This window comes from Schistocerca americana, chromosome 2, assembly GCF_021461395.2.
Source record: "Schistocerca americana isolate TAMUIC-IGC-003095 chromosome 2, iqSchAmer2.1, whole genome shotgun sequence".
Lineage (NCBI taxonomy): Eukaryota > Metazoa > Arthropoda > Insecta > Orthoptera > Acrididae > Schistocerca > Schistocerca americana.
Genome location: NC_060120.1, coordinates 819,249,277 through 819,271,855, shown reverse-complemented (window position 1 = coordinate 819,271,855; position 22,579 = coordinate 819,249,277). Strand labels below are relative to the sequence as shown.

The following is a 22,579-nucleotide window of genomic DNA, read 5'->3' as shown; positions in this document are numbered from 1 at the left end:
ATCATGATGCTGTAAACAGAACCTGGATTGATCCGAAAAAATGACGTTTTTCCATTCGTGCACCTAGGTTCGTCGTTGAGTACACCATCGCAGGCGCTCTTGTCTGTGATGCAGCATCAAGGCTAACCACAGCCATGGTCTCCGAGCTATAGTCCATGGTGCTGCAAACGTCGTCGAACTGTCCGCCCAGATGGTTGTTGTCTTACAAACGTCCCCATCTGTTGACTCAGGGATCGAGACGTGGCTGCACGATCCGTTACTGCCATGCGGATAAGATGCCTGTCATCTCGACTGCTAGTGATACGAGACCGTTGGAATCCAGCACCGCGTTCCGTATTACCCTCCTGCACCCACTGATTCCATATTCTGCTAACAGTCATTGGATCTCGACCAACGCGAGCAGCAATGTCGCGATACGATAAACCGCAATCGCGATAGGCTACAATCCAACCTTTATTAACGTAGGAAACGTGATATTACGCATTTCTCCTGCTTACACGAGGCATCACAAAACGTTTAACCAGGCAACACCGGTCAACTGCTGTTTGTGTATGAGAAATCGGTTGGAAACTTTCCTCATATCAGCACGTTATAGGTGTCACCACCGGCGCCAAACTTGTGTGAATGCTCTGCAAAGCTAATCATTTGCATATCACAGCATCTTCTTCCTGTCGGTTAAATTTCGCGTCTGTAGTGCGTCATCTTCGTGGTGTAGCAGTTTTAATCGCCAGTAGTGTATACATGATTACTCTGCTATTCATAATTAAATGTCTGGCAGAGAGTTCATCGAAACCACCTTCAAGGTATTTCTCTAACGTTCCAATCTCTAACAGCGCGCTGGATAAACGAACACTTATCGCTTTCCGTGCGAGCTCTGATTCCACTTATTTTATTACGAAGATCATTTCTCCCCTATGTAGGTGGGCGCCAATAAAATGTTCTCTCATTCTGAGGAAAAAGTCGGTGATTTAAATTTCCTAAGAAGTTGTCGCTGCAACGGATACTGCCTTCGTTTTAATGAGTACCACCCCAATTCACGTATCATATCCGTGGCACTTGCTCCCCTATCACGCGTCAATCATACCTGAGCCGGATCCCACACCGCGTAGTAGTACTCCAGAAGAGGACGGGTCTAACACACTTTAGCGATATTCCCTGATCAGTTGCACGAGTGATTTCTTAGCAGTTGTATTTTCCCAGTATTCTACCAATATTCCGAAGTCTACTATCCACTTTACGTACGTGTGACTTCAAGTAATCATTTCATTTCATATGTTTACAAAGTCGATTACAACTGTGACTCATTGATTTATAGTCACAGGAGACTACGTATTTCGTTTTATGCACAGTTTTATATTTCTGAACTTTTAAAAGAAGTGGCCAATCTTTGCATCACTGTGGAAACTTATAAAGATGTGACTGAATATTTATGCAGCCTCTTTCAGAAATTATTTCATTAAATAAACTGCATCATTTGCTAAGGATCTGAGATCATTATTAATATTGTCGGCAAGGTCATTAATAAACCACATGAATAGCGAAGGTCCCTACAAACCTCCCTGTGGCACACACGAAGTTATTCCTACATCAGTCGATGATTCTCCATCCAAGCTAACTTACTGTATCCTCCCTACTAAAGAATCCTTAATATAGTCACAAATTTCGGTTGATACCCAGTACCATTTTTTTTTTACAGTAAGTGCAGATGTGATACTGACTCAAATGCTTTTCGAAAATCAAGAAATACTGGATCTGCCTGACTGCCTTGATCCAACGTTTTCAGTATGTCGTATGAGAAAAGTGAAAGTTAAGTTTCACTTGTTCGATATTTCCGGTATCCATGTTGGTTTTCATGGACGAGGTCTTCGTGTTTGATATATTTCATTATGTTTCAGCACAGAGTATTTTCTAAGACACTACAACAAACCGTTGTGAAGGATCCTGGGCAGTAGTGTTGTGGATTACTTCTACCACCCTTCTGTAAATGGGTGTGACCCGTGCTTCCTTCCAACTACTGCATACGGCTTTTTCTTTGAGCGGTCTACGATGGTTCCTTGTTATAAGAGGGTCTAACTCAGCCGCACAGTTAGTACAGAATCTGAAAGGAATTTCATCGGGCCCTCTATCTTTCATTCGGTTTTAACGATTTCAGCTGTTTCTCAGCACCATTGATACTATCACTTACTTCACTGTTCCTTCCAGTGGTATGAGGACTACACTGGGGCAATCCTCCTGGATTTTCCTTTGTGAAGAAACATTTGAAAACGGAAGTGAGCATTTCTGCTTTTGCTTTGCTACACTCAGCTTCAGTTCCCGTCTCTTCCGCGAGTGACTGGACACTAACTTCGATGCCACTTACGGCCTTTACATACGATCAAAATTTCTCTTGATTTTTAGAAAGACCGTTTGACATATTTCCGTTACGGTAGTGACTGTAAGATACAAGTATTGCTCTCTTCACAGCCTGGCCCGTTTCATTCAGCAGCTCTGTATCTATAGGTTTATGCTTTGTGTTACATCTGTTATGCAGTTGTCTCTGTTTCTTTAGAATATCTTTAAAGTAACTGTATGCTATGGAGAGACCTTTACATTATGAATTGTTCTAATGGGTACATATCTATCTAGTGCATGATCAACTGTTTTTTTAAACATGAGCCGCAACTCCTATACATGTCCTGTCCGTTACTAAAAGTTTCAAGTTGCCGATTGAGATACGATACTATTGCTTTTCATCTAGTTTGCTGAACATAAATATCGTCCTACCTGTTTTAATTGTCCTCCATACTTTGGCAAACATCGTTGCCTCAACTGTGTCATGGTCACCAATACCAGATCCGATGTGGACATCGTCGAAGTAGTCAGGTCACTTTATTGCTATTAGACCCAATATATATCCGTCATGAGTACGGTTCCGAACCATCTGTTTGGGACAGTGTTATTAGGGAGGCAGTTGAGATTAAATTAGCGAGCAACCTCGTTAACAGGGATGGGGGTTTCTGTTTAAACTCTGTTTGGAATCCGGCTCTCTCCCTTGTCAAAAAATAGAGGGACAGAGTCAATGTTACCACACCTGCGAATTCATAGTTTCACTATCGATAGCTCTGACTTTGGTCACCTTTGGTTGCACTAGTGTTCTGTGTGTGTGTGTGTGTGTGTGTGTGTGTGTGTGTGTTATCTTTCCTGCTTCAGTCCGAGAACCGAGGTTTTAAATTTGCATGTACGCCACCTGTCCGTTGCAGTTTGCCTTAAAATGGCGGGGTGTTCTCCCGCCGAAATATCGGCGACCCCTGAAAGTGTTACCTGGCTGAATTCCCGGAAGTTATTTGATTGTTCTATACGCCAGGAGAAACTCAAGTCTTACATTTTTATTTCTCAACATAGTCACGCTGGCGACAAACATGTTTCTCCCAACTGGAGTCCAGGTTGAAACCGTCACTGCAGAATGGCTGACTTTGTTGACGGGGCCACAATCTCACCCCAGCTTGCGTGTGTGGTCTGGCATTATCATGCTGAAGAAGAGAGTGCTCCATGTGTGGACGAACATTTCGAATTCATGCTTTAAGTTCTCTGTTACGTTACACCTCGCCACGTTACACGCTACAATTTGGAGCCCTGTTGCGGCAGAGGGTTACAACTTGTGTCAGCGAACAGGAATCTCGGCCGCTTAATAAGCATGACATGTAATACCTGGACCGATATGGAGGACATTATAAAAAATTGGGACTCATTACGTTTCATCATTTCTTCGTACATAGAGTGAGCCATAAATACGAAAAATACTTCGCGGAAAGTGTCACACATTGGCCTACAAATGTAAAATAATTTTTCCCGTATACGCTGGTGCCAATAAAAGCCAATACAACAGAATTTTATATAACTGAGGAATGTGAAAGGAACTTTGACTGTACCGCTGCACCTGCACAGGCCTGGAGGGAGGAATGGCAAGACTGCACATGTTTCCCGCTTTGTAAATCCCTTTCTTCCTTTACCTGTTACTTCTATCTATAGCTCTAGCTTTTCGGGGTACGTCTCAACAAACTACGAGGGCAGTTCAATAAGTAATGCAACACATTTTTTTTCTCGGCCAATTTTGGTTGAAAAAACCGGAAATTTCTTGTGGAATATTTTCAAACATTCCCGCTTCGTCTCGTATAGTTTCATTGACTCCCGACAGGTGGCAGCGCTGTACGGAGCTGTCAAAGTGGCGTCTGTAACGGATGTGCGTTGCAAACAACGGGCAGTGATCAAGTTTCTTTTGGCGGAAAACCAGGGCATCTCAGATATTCATAGGCGCTTGCAGAATGTCTACGGCGATCTGGCAGTGGACAAAAGCATGGTGAGTCGTTGGGCAAAGCGTGTGTCATCATCGCCGCAAGGTCAAACAAGACTGTCTGATCTCCCGCTTGCGGGCCGGCCGTGCACAGCTGTGACTCCTGCAATGGCGGAGCGTGCGAACACACTCGTTCGAGATGATCGACGGATCACCATCAAACAACTCAGTGCTCAACTTGACATCTCTGTTGGTAGTGCTGTCACAATTGTTCACCAGTTGGGATATTCAAAGGTTTGTTCCCGCTGGGTCCCTCGTTGTCTAACCGATCACCATAAAGAGCAAAGGAGAACCATCTGTGCGGAATTGCTTGCTCGTCATGTGTCTGAGGGTGACAATTTCTTGTCAAAGATTGTTACAGGCGATGAAACATGGGTTCATCACTTCGAACCTGAAACAAAACGGCAATCAATGGAGTGGCGCCACACCCACTCCCTACCAAGAAAAAGTTTAAAGCCATACCCTCAGCCGGTAAAGTCATGGTTACAGTCTTCTGGGACGCTGAAGGGGTTATTCGATTCGATGTCCTTCCCCATGGTCAAACGATCAACTCTGAAGTGTATTGTGCTACTCTTCAGAAATTGAAGAAACGACTTCAGCGTGTTCGTAGGCACAAAAATCTGAACGAACTTCTCCTTCTTCATGACAACGCAAGACCTCACACAAGTCTTCGCACCCGAGAGGAGCTCACAAAACTTCAGTGGACTGTTCTTCCTCATGCACCCTACAGCCCCGATCTCGCACCGTCGGATTTCCATATGTTTGGCCCAATGAAGGAAGCAATCCGTGGGAGGCACTACGCGGATGATGAAGAAGTTATTGATGCAGTACGACGTTGGCTCCGACATCGACCAGTGGAATGGCACCGTTCAGGCATACAGGCCCTCATTTCAAGGTGGCGTAAGGCCGTAGCATTGAATGGAGACTACGTTGAAAAATAGTGTTGTGTAGCTAAAAGATTGGGGAATAACCTGGTGTATTTCAATGCTGAATAAAACAACCCCTGTTTCAGAAAAAGATGTGGTGCATTACTTATTGAACTGCCCTCGTATGTCAGTACCGGCAGCGTGCAGTACATAAGTAATTATCTGTCCAGCAAATTGGCACAGATCGGGATGCTATTGAGTCATGTGATACTTCTGTGGAAGCGTAACATATTCACATCTCTAGTTTCTTCAGCGTCTCGGTAAATGCTTAAGTTTTCTATCTTCCGATCAGTAAGTTCAGGTGAAAAAAATAATGACTAGTCTTCACTTCTTTTGAAGTTATCCTACAGTCCAGCAACAGCATGTGGAGGTGATTGAGCAAGTGCAGGGTGACATGCTCGGCGATGCTGTTGCGTATTACCTCTGAATGAATCGTGCACTGCTCAATGTTCGCTCGACAAACATGCAGGCCATGACTTCCCGCAATATGTGACCTGTGTTTTCCTGTTCTCCAGTTATTTTCATTGTCTGGTCGTTACCGCACAAGAACAACAGACAAATATACACGACCAGCTCTCATGTCATCATTAAGTATGTATCATTGTACGACCCATCTACATAATTGCGTAATTCGTTTTCCTTTTAGTTGAGGGTTCCACGGTGCTAATATGCGCGGGTATACGAGTATCTTCAGAATGGCAACATTGTTCCAGCAAAGCCGGCCGAAGTGGCCCCGCGGTTCTGGCGCTGCAGTCTGGCACCGCGAGACCGCTACGGTCGCAGGTTCGAATCCTGCCTCGGGCATGGATGTGTGTGATGTCCTTAGGTTAGTTAGGTTTAACTAGTTCGAAGTTCTAGGGGACTAATGACCTCAGCAGTTGAGTCCCGTAGTGCTCAGAGCCATTTGAACAATTTTTTTGTTCCAGCAAAGGATTTCTGATTCTTCTATCTGATAATGGCGTGAGTCTGTCAAAGGTGATACGTAGAATATCTCTGTCATTGCTACCAATTATGAGCCTCAGCTGAGACTTCTCGTCTAATGTCCTGAGGATTTCTTCCGAACGATTATATAATATGCTGAAATACGACATTGATGAAATGCAGTAGCTGTTCTGAAATGTACTAATGTAAGAACTGGTGACATGTCTATCACATTTACTATCACACGACCAGCTTCGAAACACAAAGAAAGGACAAAATATATATTTTGTGCGTTAAATAGGCTGGATACATTGGAACACCCAGAAGGAAAAGAGAGTTTAGAAAGGGAAAATTACCGCGAGGCACTTTACATTAAAGACTGTGAATATTAAGTGCCTTATTAGTAGCCAATGATTGTTATTTTTTTTTTTTTATTTCGTTCCGTTTTACAAGAACATTTAAAAATTCCTCATAAATTATTAATAGATTAAACTCATTTTCTTATTGAAAGTGCCTCCATACCTGGATTTACTAAATGCTTATTGTGATGGTGAATATTTTCAGTATCGACAGGCTGTTCTGATTTCGTACCTGATTCGGACGATATACTTGCCAAGTAAGTTTAATACCTTTGTAAGTTCAAGTTTTGTTTTTTATCCTAGGTTAGTGTATGCAGTCAAGAATTCATTGTAAAGAGAGTCCATCCACAAATGTCACCCATCTAAGTACCCTCCTGAAGGTTCTGCAATCAACTTGTTCCTCATTTCGCGTAATATGATTTACAACATCGAATTTCCTAAAAACAGGAACAGGTGCAAGCTATAGTGTCTCAAATAAGAATAATAACGTGAATATTCCAAAAGATCTTATTTCAGATTTCTTTGTTTCTTCAATTTCCGAAACGTCTCTACGTGGACGGGTGCGTTATCCTGATGAAAGGTCGTCTCATTTTTCATTCAAAAAATGGTTCAAATGGCTCTGAGCACTGTGGGACTTAACACCTGTGGTCATCAGTCCCCTAGAACTTAGAACTACCGAAACCTAAATAACCTAAGGACATCACACACATCCATGCCCGAGGCAGGATTCGAACCTGCGACCGTAGCAGTCGCGCGGTTCATTTTTCATTCTTTCAGTAAAGAAGATTCGAGTAGTATTCACGTCATTGTTTCGTCTTTTGAAAGTTCCATGAGGAAGGTGTTCCCATTAGTCGTTACAGTTTTGGTATGTCCTTCAAGAGAAAAATCTTCACGAAAAATATCACCACATTTGAATTCAATCGTGTTCCTTAGCAGGTGAAAGTGAATGTGCAGACTTCTTATAAACTTTTATCAGTTTTAAATGAATTTAAGATGGACATTTAACTGGCTAAAACAAAGAATGTTACGTTGGTATGGTGTTAGCAACAAATGATATGAGAGAAAAATACCTAAGGGAACTACTTTAGAAAGGAACACAGAAACAAAACTATTTCACTTGCGAAATAGGCGTTTGAGAGCGTTGTAGAGTACCGTTTAAGAAACGAAGTGTTCATTTACACCAACGTCATCTCTGAGTACGGTGATAATGTGCAGTCCACAAATTATATATTATGTGTAAGGATAATAGCTTCTATTCCTTATTTCGTCATAGAGAAATGTGTGCTGATACCACACTGTAGGAATGGACGTTCGTGAGATCTACAACACATCTAGTACTACATTTCTTGGCTTGAAAAATTTGTAGCTGTATTTCTGTTTAATATTTATTAGGCTTCTGATTAGCTTCATGTTTATTGCATCATTATTTAGTCCTTTGCCATCATTTTCGTATGTACTTAAATGGTATATCAAGTGTAACTTAAGTTTTGTCATCTTTCTTTCACATTTTCCCTTATAATTTTCCTCCTGATAACAAATCACTTACTTTCGCTGGACGGAACACAAGTACCGTAAAGGTGTTTTTGTCTAGTGAAGGTTCTTCATTCCTTTCTTTTTCCTTGTTCATTCCAAAACATCCTATTGTGACACCTTACTGTTTATTTAAGCAACACGAGTTTCTGCTCTTTCGTTACATGGTATACACTTCTCTTGAATTTATTTCAAAACATTAAATTTCAGTTGCCATCTGACTTCTTTAAAGAAGTCGTAAGTTATTTAATAATGTAATCGAATGTGTAGTTCGAGGTATTTTCAAAAGAATACTCATGATTTGTTTTTACACAACACCAAATGTCCAGATATAGTAAAAAGTACTATTTTTAAAATCCATTGTTAAAAACATTGACAGTTTTACTATTAACATCATTTTGTAGAATGGCTGAGAATTTACTGCACTATATGTTATTAATATATCTTCAGACCAATACTGCATGCAGTGAATGTCATTTATGGATTAAGTGACAAAGTACTACATGCTCAATGCAGAAAACGTCTGAACAGTTCTTTTATCTGACTGAGGCATTTGGCTGCTGAAATAAAAGCAGATTTTATAGATTAAATGCTTCAACATATAACTCATTTCTGTGAACACTGGTTTAAAGAAATCAGCAATACGTGCGAAATAGTTCCAAGAAATTCACTGAAGGAATAGTGTAAGATAAAACGGAGCTTCGCAACTACATTGTTTCGTATGTGACTGAATTCCTGGGCGCCATACAACAAAAAAACTGGTCATATTTACTGTCAGAATGATTACTGTAGTCTCCAAACATTTACCGAGTCTGAAACAATATGTAAATTATGTTATTGATCCTTGCCGAATGATCTACTGATTACGAGTACTTCTGTATGCCAGTGGGTCAAACAGTATAGCATGAATTGTGCTAAAATAAAAACGAGAATGAAGTTAAGGAAAAGGTCTTCTTAAAGGCCTTCGTTCAGCCGAATTCCATGTACAATATTTACAAGTACTGGAACTAAATATACCAATAACTTTATTAATTTTGCTCATTTTCGTTAGGCGTCATCTTATATTGGTATATTACAGGATGGCTCATATCGCAGTAGGAAATATGTACTTTAAATTATTTTTAAAGCCATCATTGTCGGTGGCAAGTGTTGGAAAATTTATTCATTAATGCTGTTCGCAATTTTGACTGTGCAATACAGAAAAGATTTTTTACTTCATTAGACATCAATTTTTTGAAAAACTTTAGATCGAAACAGAGACAGTGGAAATAATAAATAAGTTTTTTTAGTAGCCAAAAGTGACGACGACGTCTTTCAGAAAGTTTTAAGTGACAGTGCTCTCCGACCACGAAAGATTAATCACTAGAAGCAGCGTGTCACGTGAAAGACACGTGGCACTACCTTAACGTGAATTTGCAGATATTAGTTAAGATCTGTTGATAGTGTGCACTACACTATAAACTGGCGGCTTAGCAAAACTGATCGGCATAACCAGCAGGTGACCTCACGTCGTTATTACAAAAGGCAGTCAGTTGCGTTGAGAGCTTGCTTCTCACATCGTAAACCGCTACACTGGGTACATGCAAACATTTCCAGTGGTATAAGGTGAGCGATTTCTTTAAACATTTTATAGCGGATTAGTAGAGCAGTTATTCTTGATTACGGGTGGGTAAGAGGTATCGGAGGTTTCTCGACGAAGAGCTATGCTTTTGAAACCATTCTTATCTGTGACAACTATCTGCGTGAGCACCACAAAATGCGCCGGAACTGCTATTACAGTTAATGAATGTTAAAAAATTGGCAACTGTTATTCTGAAAGTTTGTAGTAATCAACATTGTTAAGGATCACACTAAGATAAGAAAACACACAATTAATTAATTAACTTTTATTTGGTTGCATACAGTCAATCACTTTAATATTCGGACACTATCATATGTTAAACTTGTAGCATCATAACCTTATTCGTAGCAAAACAAACAAACCATATAACCAAGTATTGTATTCCGTGATGTTTCTTGTAAATAATAGCATAAACTTTATTAAGACGACGGGCATAACTTTTTTATAATACTTTTTAAATACAACTCGGTCCTATATTCACGTTACTTTAATATTAGAACACTTTGCAGAACAAATCATTTCAAGACAAGATTTTGTGGAACATTAAATGTTTCAATATCTTTTCGGGTAGCCATTCTGTTTTATCACTTCTTTCGAACGCTGCGGCATACTGGAAACGATCTTTTTTAAATAGTCCGAATGCAGACTGTCCCATTCTTCTTTTAATCGACGCTTCAGAGTTCCCTTAAACGACACCGGTGATTTTCTAATACGTCACTCCTGTTCTCCCCACACATTCTCAATGAGGTTGAGATCTGGTGATTGAGGTGGTGGTTGTAAGACTTTAGGGCAACTGTATAACAAATATTCGTGCACAATGCGGGTCTTATGTTTTGGGTTATTGTCATGGTAAAACGTGAACGTGTTTGATATCCCCATGGTTTCACCCTTTTTCTGTAAATTGTTTTCTAATATGTTCAAATAGACATATTTTTCCATAAAACTGTCGACGAACCTCAATTTGCCCGGTCCAAATATCGATATACAGCCGCAGACAAGGGCGCTGCCACCTCCATGCTTTACAGTCGGTTTAATATTTGTGGCTGTAAATTCTTCGTTCTTCCTACGCCACACCATGCTTCGTCCATCCGACCCAAAAACGTTAAATTTACTTTCATCTGCAAAAACGACGTCGTTCCACCATATTTCATCCTTCGATTCTGTTCATTCAAGTACGGTTTCTCCCTGGCCACTCTTCCACTGTAGCCACTTTCAATGAATGCTCTGCGAATCGTTTGAGGATGTAGCTTCTTGCCACTCGCGTTTAGCATCTCACGTGCTAATCTTCGTGCAATGAGTGTAGAATCCTTCTTTACTTTCCGTATTAGCTGCCTCTTGTCACGTTCATTCAGCTTCGGTGGCTGGCCCTTTTGCGGTATAGAGTCGATATGGTTCTCAATTTTGAATCGTCTGTCGGTATCTGACACAGTACTCTTACTTATGCTGAGGGTGGCAGCAGTTTGTCTATATGATTTACCTTTCACGTTGTGAAAAATCATAAGCTGTCATATCTCAAAACTAGTATTAGCTTTGCGTGGCATCGTATCGTCTGGACAGTCGACCGCGCTTGTAAACACTCCCTTGCCTTCTGACTCGACATATTTACCCTTGCGTGAACGGTGAAAACAAGTGCGGCACTGCCATCTGCTCAGATATTACAGTAACGCCACTGTCGAAGCGTGATTTATTTCAACCGTATTATTTAAGAAGTGGTATACATTGTGTAAACATCATTCATACTGTTATTTACTAGACATCTACCTTCATATAATACGTGGATATATTATATTTTTCTTGTATTCAGAATAAAGTTATGGTGTAGCAAAGTAAAAATCTCTCAGGGTCCGAATATTAAGATTATTCACTGTAAGTGTTATGATTGTTTTCATGCATTACACTACGAATTCTTCTCCTGCGCCAACCTCTTCATCTCGGAGCAACACTTGCACCCTACGTCCTTTATTATTTGCTGGCTGTATTCCCTGTCTGTTATTTATGTGGACAAATATAGTTCCATCGATGTCAGTTTGCGTCGTGCTCACAATGTGCTTCAGATGACCTACGCTGCTGGTAGGTCAGTGACGTGAGCGCTGGTTGGGGGAGAGGGGAAGAGGAAGTGGACCAGGGTGGAGAGATCAAAGTTCGGCTGAGGTGCAGCCATGGGACCAGGAGCTCGCAAGGGCGGCTATTTGCAAGGCGTAAGGGCGAATGCGTCGGCTCGCAGCAGGTGCTGCCCCACAGGGGGCGTCCGGCGATGCAGGCGTCAAGTGTTGCCGACCACACAGGGGCCGGCCGGGCACAATGGCCCCCGCTCCTGTAGTTAGCCCGAAGCAGCCACGAGCGATAAAACGAGTCCAGGCGCATGCTGCCAGTGTGTGTGTGTGTGTGTTTGTGTGTTTGTGTGTGTGTGTGCACGCGCACCAGTACGGCCAATTTGCTGCGCTCGCAGAGATGGCGGAGGATAAAGGATGGAGGCCGCGAAGGGAGGAAACGGAAAGATATACGACTTCCTCGGATCGGGACCAACGGATTCCGAACTCGGCTTTTTATATCTGGGAAGCTGAACAGGTACAAAGGGAGCCATCAGTTACAAGGGCAGATCTCTGCCGAGAGGGGTGTCACATGGCGAAGTGTATATCACGGACGAAAGGAAATCGCAGAACTGCTCCCTTCTGGAAAAATAAGTACCTCCACCGATGTCGACAGGAATACAGTTTAGTTCTTCGATTACGGAGAACGGAAAAGTGAATTCTGTATGTGTATAAATTACTTGGATGTCCGTTCGAATAAAACCAGTTTCCACAGCACTATTAGTGTGAAGCATTGGCAAAGATGTCTCAAATAATGCACCGAAGTACCATATTACATGCAACCATCTACTTTCTCCTTTTACGATCTAATGCATAAATAAGTAGGCACATAGCTGTTCTATCAACTTAATGTTTGCATGTCTTACTTTCGATGTTACACACGTATTAATTAGTTTTCGAATGTACAAAACTGTAGTCTGCAACTCTTCCATATCATTAGATTCGTATTGCGATTTTATCGTACTTCGACAGAACTTGCTGTAAAATCATGACCATCATCCTTCTAAATGGAATATCTCACCAACTGTAAGGTGAAAGTTTTGAAAGTTTCACTTATTGTTAGATATGAGAACGTCCGTGGAACTTCAAGGTTTTAGTTCCTTATTTTTTCAATTTTCCACTCGAATGTTTAGTAATATCTTTACTAAGCTATCTATCCTTTTCTTGACAGCTTTATCTAAAAATAGTGGTACTGAAACTGAGGAGTACACATATGGTTATACGAAAGGTTGGCTTTTGTGACGAAACGTTTACACGTTACTGAGGTCAGAACCTTCTCACTCGTATTATCATAGTCAACTAGCCACCCCAATTATGATTCGTTTGTTCCATTATTTTAAGGGAGTGTTTCTTATCTGATACCAGAATAAAAGAAATAGCTGTAACTTAAGTTAGAGAAATCTTCTGTGTATTCCATTAAAAAGCCAAAGGCAAATTACTTTTTAATAATCGTTGAATGGGAAAGAAAGGGTAAGAAATCGGCCACGTATCATCAACAGATTCATTTCAGTGTAAATATTAACAGCTGAAGTGAGATTCAGACCCTGTTCTTCTTAACCACTACAGCATATAACTTGGTTACTTTGTTTGTTCTTAAGCTTTAAGACCATACCCAAACTAGGAGTGTTATCTTTGTAGGTTACCAATTTTTTTTCTCACAGTCCATAGCTGGACTTAAAAACTCAGGGCTTTGTTGATGGAAGAATCCTCCATAAATATACTATTACTTTAGCCTTTGACAATTCTTCAGAGAACAAAGAATATTAATGTTTGATTTATTCATATTCGCGTAAGTTCATTGTGGCTTTACGCATTGACTGTTGAGAAAGTGTAATATTTCTTTTGGAGTCATTCCGGGCGTAGCAGACAGCGACAATCATTTCTCACGCACGTTTCATGGTCTTTTTCATATTTTACTACATTACCTAACAGCAAAATGTTCCTCCTCTCCAGGTTCCCGGGTTCGATTCCCGGCGGGGTCAGGGATTTTCTCTGCCTCGTGATGATTTGGTGTTGTGTGATGTCCTTAGGTTAGTTAGGTTTAAGTAGTTCTAAGTTCTAGGGGGCCGATGACCATAGATGTTAAGTCCCATAGTGCTCAGAGTCATTTGAACCATTTGTTCCTCCTCTTCTTTAGTATCATTATCACTGAATGCCCTAGCACATATCATACTAACCTGTCCCTGACACCTTTTTCACTTATTGAATATAATATTGTGTTACTCTCTTCTTTTTCAGGTATGTTCCCTCGAGTATCTGGACTTGTCTGAGATTTTGTATGTAAGTATATCACCACGATTAACAAATTTCATACCGAACACTCCAGGTAGTTTCTTCATCAGAGGGGAAGACGTTGGTTCATTTCGTCTTTTACGCGTGCCAAGAATATTCAGAATCAGCTTTGTCATGATCTCATTTAACCGACCATACTATCTGGAGCGGAGGAAGAGAGGTTTTTCTTGGTATTTGAAAATTCATTAGAATTCTAATGTAGGAAATCCAGAAGTTTCGTCAAGGAGCAAACTACGTATTTTCCTGGCTATGAGACTAGGATCCTAGGTCTGTGTTAGCGCTCTCTCCTGATGGTAACGCATTGCCAATAATTGATGCCTAACCTCCTATGATGACAAAAAATTCCAACTGGTAACTTTGAACCTAGCAAGCATTCTTTATTCTGAAAATCAATTTTCGCTTACTTGCTTCGTTATATTTTAAAGCAGCTTTCAGAGTTTTCGTTGGGTTTATCATGGAAGTAGAAACAGGATGTCTACAATGTAATTACCTGATAAAATGTATGTAAACCAATAACTGTGACGTAACTGTGCTTGGTAGTCTAAGAGTGAAAACTTCTGAATTAATTTGTTGCATAGAAATCGAATGTCATGTAGAGTTACATCCGTTGAATCTTATTTTAAAAATTCATGTCTTTGCAAAACGGGAGAAAGTATAATTTTGTACCCAGTCGAGAGCTTGTTTCGCACCATGGCGGTAAATATAATATATATATATATATATATATATATATATTTTTTTTTTTCTAAAAACTGATAAAAGTCACAAATTAGTTTTGGATGTATTACGGTATTGTCTCAAATAGTGCTATGAAAACAGAACAATGAATTTTACTTAGGTGTAAAATTTGAAAAGAATCACGTATAATGTTTGAATCCGATAAGTTTTTATGCAACGGAAAGAACATGTAAAATACGTCGAACTATGAGCAAATTTACTATCTGTCAATCGCGTAAACGATTAATTTTGGGTTTATTAATCTTGTAACTTTCTAACATTCCCCTGTTCTAATTGATTTGAATTTAATCGATGAAAGGAGAAAATATAAAAATGCAGTAAATGAAGCAGGCAAAAAGGAATACAAACGTCTCAAAAATGAGATCGATAGGAAGTGCAAAATGGCTAAGTAGGGATGGCTAGAGGACAAATGTAAGGATGTAGAGGCTTATCTCACTACGGGTAAGATAGATATAAAATTAAAATTAAAGAGTCCTTTGGAGAAAAGAGAACCACTTGTATGAATATCAAGAGCCCAGATGGAAACCCAGTTCGAAGCAAAGAAGGGAAAGCGGAAAGGTGGAAGGAGTATATAGAGGGTCTATACAAGGGCGATGTAATTGAGGACAATATTATGGAAGGGGAAGAGGATGTAGATGAAGATGAAATGGGAGATACGATACTGCGTGAAGAGTTGGACAGAGTACTGAAAGACCTGAGTCGAAACAAGGCCCCAGGAGTAGACAACATTCGATTAGAACTACTGACGGCCTTGGGAGAGCCAGTCCTGACATAACTCTACCATCTGGTGAGCAAGTTGTATGAGACAGGCAAATACCCTCAGACTTTAAGAAGAATATAATAATTCCAAACACAAAGAAAGCACGTGTTGATAGATGTGAAAATCAGCCGATCTATCAGTTTAATAAGTCACGGCTACAAAATACTAACACGAATTCTTTACAGAAGAATGGAAAAACTGGTAGAAACCGACCTCGGGGAAGATCAGTTTGGATTCCGTAGAAAAATTGGATCACGTGAGGCAATACTGACCTTACGACTTATCCCAGAAGAAAGATTAAGGAAAGGCAAACCAACGTTTCTAGCATTTGTAGACTTAGAGAAAGCCTTTGACAATGTTGACTGTAATACTCTCTTTCAAATTGTAAAGGTGGCAGGGGTAAAATACAGGGAGTGAAAGGCTATTTACAATTTGTACAGAAAGCAGATGGCAGTTATAAGAGTCGAGGGGCATGAAAGGAAAGCAGTGGCTGGGAAGGGAGTGAGACAGGGTTGTAGCCTCTCCCCGATGTTATTCAATCTGTATATTGAGCAAGCAGTAAAGGAAACAAAAGAAAAATTCGGAGTAGGTACTAAAATCCATGGAGAAGAAATAAAAACTTTGAGGTTCGCCGATGACATTGTACTTCTATCACAGACAGCAAAGGACTTGGAAGAGCAGTTGATCGGAATGGACAGTGTCTTGAAAGGAGGATATAAGAAGAACATCAACAAAAGCAAAACGAGGGTAATGGAATGTAGTCGAATTAAGTCGGATGATGCTGAGGGAATTAGATTAGGAAATGAGACACTTAAAGTAGTAAAGGAGTTTTGTTATTTGGGGAGAAAAATAACTGATGAGAAGTAAAGAAGATTTTGAAGTGTAGGCTGGCAATGGCAAGGAAAGCGTTTCTGAAGAAGAGAAATTTGTTCACATCGAGTATAGATTTAAGTGTCAGGAAGCCGTTTCTGAAAGTATTTGTATGGATTGTAGCCATGTATGGAAGTGAAACGTGGACGATAAATAGTTTGGACAAGAAGAGAATAGAAGCTTTCGAAATGTGGTGCTACAGAAGAATGCTGAAGATTAGATTGGTAGATCACATAACTAATGATGAAGTATTGAATAGAATTGGGGAGAAGAGGAGTTTGTGGCACAACTTGGCAAAAAAAAAAAAAAAGGGACCGGTTAGTAGGACATGTTCTGAGGCATCAAGGGATCACAAATTTAGCATTGGAGGGCAGCGTGGAGGGTAAAAATCGTAGAGGGAGACGAATAGATGAATACACTAAGTAGATTCAGAAGGCTGTAGGTTGTAGTAAGTACTGGGAGATGAAGAAGCTTGCACAGGATAGGGTAGCATGGAGACCTGCATCAAACCAGTCTCAGGACTGAAGACCACAACAACAACAACAGATTACCGGTTCTGGAAGCCGTTGAACATTTTCGATCCGTATCTCGTCGATCGGAGGGTGTAATTTTCAGCGCAGAAGAAGTGGGTTCTATTCTCGGCACTGACAGGAATGTTTCCTACATGGAAAAGATGCTGTGGAGTCTGCAGCTGTGGTACCTGTGGTGAATGCAGTAATAGATGTAACCGCTGTGGTTTGAAAAGTGACGTGAATGGATGGGAGAGTGGTGTACCAAACACACATTTCTGTACTGTGAAAAGGCAAGTAGAGGTCCACAAGAAGCCAGTATTTTTCTGAGTTGATGGCGTACTATTGTTATTATTATTCTAAGTACTTGAGATACAAAATGCTTGCCATTTATTCAGTACGGTTCTCTAAAGTCTACACCGAGACGTAGCTATGTCTGTTGTATGAAGGCCTTAGTTCGATGAAAATACACCGATAACGTCGGTGACTGCTGCTGCTTGGCTACAGCAGGGAGGTGCTGGGCCCATGGTCACAGCTCCCAACGTGTGGTTACATGTCCTTCTGTTGGACCACCAGCTCCCCGTATAAGAATGAAAGGTTTCCTATCACTCAGTCTTACCCACTCACCTACCATCAACGAATGAAACGTGCCACGGCCGTAACAAAAGCTCCAAAAAGCATTATAATATATTCTAACGGCTACAGAATTAAGCCTCCCCAGTAAATTACGACTACTTTACAGCTCCTTTTCTCCATCACCGTCCTATATATGTCACCATCAACCACACTTTCCCTGGCATATTTCATCCAGATATAGGTGAGCCTATACATCACACAAATCCTGTGCTCTGCGGGTACACCCAAACATCCACACCAACCTACTTCTTCCTATTTGCTAATACCGCCTATCGAGTTCCTCATAAAACTCTCCAATTCGTCCTCTCTCCATGTAATTTAAATTTCCTGGGCGCGTGGCGTTACAAATGGAACTTCAATTTAATCTGCATAAAGAGTCCCTACTTACTACTTTCAGTCATCAATAAAACACATTTCTCTCACAGTCGAGTATCTTGGACGAATTCTTGAGATAAAGGTGCAATGGAATGCGAGTCTCTTCAATATACAATACAAAACCTGACATCAAGCAAAATTTCTAACTGGTCGCAATCGTAATATACACTCCTGGAAATGGAAAAAAGAACACATTGACACCGGTGTGTCAGACCCACCATACTTGCTCCGGACACTGCGAGAGGGCTGTACAAGCAATGATCACACGCACGGCACAGCGGACACACCAGGAACCGCGGTGTTGGCCGTCGAATAGCGCTAGCTGCGCAGCATTTGTGCACCGCCGCCGTCAGTGTCAGCCAGTTTGCCGTGGCATACGGAGCTCCATCGCAGTCTTTAACACTGGTAGCATGCCGCGACAGCGTGGACGTGAACCGTATGTGCAGTTGACGGACTTTGAGCGAGGGCGTATAGTGGGCATGGGGGAGGCCGGGTGGACGTACCGCCGAATTGCTCAACACGTGGGGCGTGAGGTCTCCACAGTACATCGATGTTGCCGCCAGTGGTCGGCGGAAGGTGCACGTGCCCGTCGACCTGGGACCGGACCGCAGCGACGCACGGATGCACGCCAAGACCGTAGGATCCTACGCAGTGCCGTATGGGATCGCACCGCCACTTCCGAGCAAATTAGGGACACTGTTGCTCCTGGGGTATCGGCGAGGACCATTCGCAACCGTCTCCATGAAGCTGGGCTACGGTCCCGCACACCGTTAGGCCCTCTTCCGCTCACGCCCCAACATCGTGCAGCCCGCCTCCAGTGGTGTCGCGACAGGCGTGAATGGAGGGACGAATGGAGACGTGTCGTCTTCAGCGATGAGAGTCGCTTCTGCCTTGGTGCCAACGATGGTCGTATGCGTGTTTGGCGCCGTGCAGGTGAGCGCCACAATCAGGACTGCATACGACCGAGGCACACAGGGCCAACACACAGGGCATCATGGTGTGGGGAGCGATCTCCTACACTGGCCTTACACCACTGGTGATCGTCGAGGGGACACTGAATAGTGCACGGTACATCCAAACCGTCATCGAACCCATCGTTCTACCATTCCTAGACCGGCAAGGGAACTTGCTGTTCCAACAGGACAATGCACGTCCGTATGTATCCCGTGCCACCCAACGTGCTCTAGAAGGTGTTAGTCAACTACCCTGGCCAGCAAAATCTCCGGATCTGTCCCCCATTGAGCATGTTTGGGACTGGATGAAGCGTCGTCTCACGCGGTCTGCACGTCCAGCACGAACGCTGGTCCAACTGAGGCGCTAGGTGGAAATGGCATGGCAAGCCGTTCCACAGGACTACATCCAGCATCTCTACGATCGTCTCCATGGGAGAATAGCAGCCTGCATTGCTGCGAAATCATCTCTACGATCGTCTCCATGGGAGAATAGCAGCCTGCATTGCTGCGAAAGGTGGATATACACTGTACTAGTGCCGACATTGTGCATGTTCTGTTGCCTGTGTCTATGTGCCTGTGGTTCTGTCAGTGTGATCATGTGAGGTATCTGACCCCAGGAATGTGTCAATAAAGTTTCCCCTTCCTGGGACAATGAATTCACGGTGTTCTTATTTCAATTTCCAGGAGTGTATATGTTTCTAGCTTTGTTCACACGAGTAATTTCCTCATTTACCTCACAATGATGTCAATGCTGCCTGTATCTTCACTCCTCCAAACATCTAAAAGTCTCAAGAACGTCTTGCAAGAAATTAACTTCCATATCCAGCACCAAGGGGTACCCATGGTCTAGGGGTAGCGTCTTTGATTCACAATCAAAAACATCTTCGTTCCCGGGTTCGATCCTCGCCACTGCCTAAATTTTGATAAATAATCAGCATTGGCGGCCGAAGACTTCCGGAATAAGAAGTCAGCCTCATTCTGCCAACGGCCTTGTCAAAGAGGGCGGAGGAGCCGATAGAGGTTCAGGGCACTCTCTTGTCATAGGGGTGGGAAATTGCCCCTAAAGGCGGAAGAATCAGCAATGATCAACGACATGAGGATGCAGAAGGCAATGGAAACCACTGCATTAAAGACACTTAATGTGTATCCACAGGACATGTAGCCTGCAATTGAAGAAGTGTCATGATGATCTCTCCATTGCCAATAGATTCCTGAATAGTCCCCCATTCGGATCTCCGGGAGGGTACTGCCAAAGGGGAGGTTACCATGAGAAAAAGATTGAATAATCAACGAAAGGATAACGTTCTACGAGTCGGGGCGTGGAATGTCAGAAGCTTGAACGTGGTAGGGAAACTAGAAAATCTTAAAAGGGAAATGCAAAGGCTCAATCTAGATATAGTAGGGGTCAGTGAAGTGAAGTGGAAGGAAGACAGGGATTTCTGGTCAGATGAGTATCGGGTAATATCAACAGCAGCAGAAAATGGTATAACAGGTGTAGTATTCGTTATGAATAGGAAGGTAGGGCAGAGGGTGTGTTACTGTGAACAGTTCAGTGACCGGGTTGTTCTAATCAGAATCGACAGCAGACCAACACCGACAACGATAGTTTAGGTATACATGCCGACGTCGCAAGCTGGAGATGAACAGATAGAGAAAGTGTATCAGGATATTGAAAGGGTAATGCAGTATGTAAAGGGGGACGAAAATCTAATAGTCATGGGCGACTGGAATGCAGTTGTAGGGGAAGGAGAAGAAGAAAAGGTTACAGGAGAATATGGGCTTGGGACAAGGAATGAAAGAGGAGAAAGACCAATTGAGTTCTGTAACAAGTTTCAGCTAGTAACAGCGAATACCCTGTTCAAGAATCACAAGAGGAGGAGGTATACTTGGAAAAGGCCGGGAGATACGGGAAGATTTCAATTACATTACATCATGGTCAGACAGAGATTCCGAAATCAGATACTGGATTGTAAGGCGTACCCAGGAGCAGATATAGACTCAGATCACAATGTAGTAGTGATGAAGAGTAGGCAGAAGTTCAAGACACTAGTCAGGAAGAATCAATACGCAAAGAAGTGGGATACGGAAGTACTAAGGAATAACGAGATACGTTTGAAGTTCTCTATCGCTATAGATACAGCAATAAGGAATAGCGCAGTAGGCAGTACAGTTGAAGAGCGATGGACATCTCTAAAAAGGGCCATCACAGAAGTTGGGAAGGAAAACATAGGTACAAAGAAGGTAGCTACGAAGAAACCATGGGTAACAGAAGAAATACTTCAGTTGATTGATGAAAGGAGGAAGTACAAACATGTTCCGGGAAAATCAGGAATACAGAAATACAAGTCGCTGAGGAATGAAATAAATAGGAAGTGCAGGGAAACTAAGACGAAATGGCTGCAGGAAAAATGTGAAGACATCGAAAAAGATATGATTGTCGGAAGGACAGACTCAGCATATAGGAAAGTGAAAACAACCTTTGGTGACATTAAAAGCAACGGTGGTAACATTAAGAGTGCAACGGGAATTCCACTGTTAAATGCAGAGGAGAGAGCAGATAGGTGGAAAGAATACATTGAAAGCCTCTATGAGGGTGAAAATTTGTCTGATTTGATACAGGAAGAAACAGGAGTCGATTTAGAAGAGATAGGGGATCCAGTATTAGAATCGGAATTTAAAAGAGCTTTGGAGGACTTACGGTCAAATAAGGCAGAAGGGATAGATAACATTCCATCAGAATTTCTAAAATGATTGGGGGAAGTGGCAACAAAAGGACTATTCACGTTGGCGTGTGGAATATATGAGTCTGGCGATATACCATCTGACTTTCGGAAAAGCGTCATCCACACAATTCCGAAGACGGCAAGAGCTGACAAGTGCGAGAATTATCGCACAATCAGCTTAACAGCTCATGCATCGAAGCTGCTTACAAGAATAATATACAGAAGAATGGAAAAGAAAATTGAGAATGCGCTAGGTGACGATCAGTTTGCCTTTAGGAAAAGTAAAGGGACGAGAGAGGCAATCCTGACGTTACGGCTAATAATGGAAGCAAGGCTAAAGAAAAAGCAAGACACTTTCATAGGATTTGTCGACCTGGAAAAAGCGTTCGTCAATATAAAATGGTGCAAGCTGTTCGAGAAACTTAAAAAAGCAGGGGTAAGCTATAGGGAGAGACGGGTCATATACAATATGTGCAACAACCAAGAGGCAATAATAAGAGTGGACGATCAAAAAGGAAGTGCTCGTATTAAGAAGGGTGTAAGACAAGGCTGTAGCCTTTCGCCCCTACTCTTCAAACTGTACATCGAGGAAGCAATGATGGAAATAAAAGAAAGGTTCAGGAGTGGAATTAAAATGCAAGGTGAAAGGATATCAATGATATGATTCGCTGATGACATTGCTATCCTGAGTGAAAGTGAAGAAGAATTAAATGATCTGCTGAACGGAATGAACAGTCTAATGAGTACACAGTATGGTTTGAGAGTAAATCGGAGAAAGACGAAGGTAATGAGAAGTAGTAGAAATGAGAACAGCGAGAAACTTAACATCAGGATTGACGGTCACGAAGTCCATGAAGTTAAGGAATTCTGCTACCTAGGCAGTAAAATAACCAATGACGGACGGAGCAAGGAGGACATCAAAAGCAGACTCACTATGGCAAAAAAG

General features: G+C 41.9%; 1 protein-coding gene across 1 annotated transcript in view; it reads left to right on the top strand.

Moving 5' to 3' along the window:
- Positions 1-22,579, top strand: part of LOC124595212 (potassium voltage-gated channel protein Shaw-like) — a 659,419-nt gene that overhangs the window by 1,051 nt on the left and 635,789 nt on the right. The gene's annotated exons all lie outside the window — the stretch shown is intronic.